This window comes from Triticum aestivum, chromosome 7D (assembly GCF_018294505.1).
Source record: "Triticum aestivum cultivar Chinese Spring chromosome 7D, IWGSC CS RefSeq v2.1, whole genome shotgun sequence".
Classification (NCBI taxonomy): Eukaryota; Viridiplantae; Streptophyta; class Magnoliopsida; order Poales; family Poaceae; genus Triticum; species Triticum aestivum.
Window position 1 is genome coordinate 293,494,232 of NC_057814.1, and position 842 is coordinate 293,495,073.

Consider the following 842-nt stretch of genomic DNA (forward strand, 5'->3'; position numbering starts at 1 on the left):
CACTACAGGTATCTCTGAAAGTGTCTGTTGGGTTGACACGGATCGAGACTGGGATTTGTCACTCCGTATGACGGAGAGGTATCTCTGGGCCCACTCGGTAATGCATCATCATAATGAGCTCAAAGTGACCAAGTGGTTGGTCACGGGATCATGCATTACGGTACGAGTAAAGTGACTTGCCGGTAACGAGATTGAACGAGGTATTGGGATACCGACGATCGAATCTCGGGCAAGTAACGTACCGATTGACAAAGGGAATTGTATACGGGATTGATTGAATCCTCGACATCATGGTTCATCCGATGAGATCATCGTGGAACATGTGGGAGCCAACATGGGTATCCAGATCCCACTGTTGGTTATTGACCGGAGAGTCGTCTCGGTCATGTCTGCATGTCTCCCGAACCCGTAGGGTCTACACACTTAAGGTTCGGTGACGCTAGGGTTGTAGAGATATTAGTATGCGGAAACCCGAAAGTTTTTCAGAGTCCCGGATGTGATCCGGGACGTCACGAGGAGTTCCGGAATGGTCCGGAGGTGAAGAATTATATATAGGAAGTCCAGTTTCGGCCACCGGGAAAGTTTCGGGGGTTGTCGGTATTGTACCGGGACCACCGGAAGGGTCCCGGGGGTCCACCGGGTGGGGCCACCTATCCCGGAGGGCCCCATGGGCTGAAGTGGGGAGGGGAACCAGCCACTGGTGGGCTGGTGCGCCCCCCTTGGGCCTCCCCTGCGCCTAGGGTTGGAAACCCTGGGGGTGGGGGGGGGCGCCCCACTTGGCTTGGGGGGCAAGCCACCCCCTTGGCCGCCGCCCCCCCCTCAGATGGGATCTCCAGGGGGCC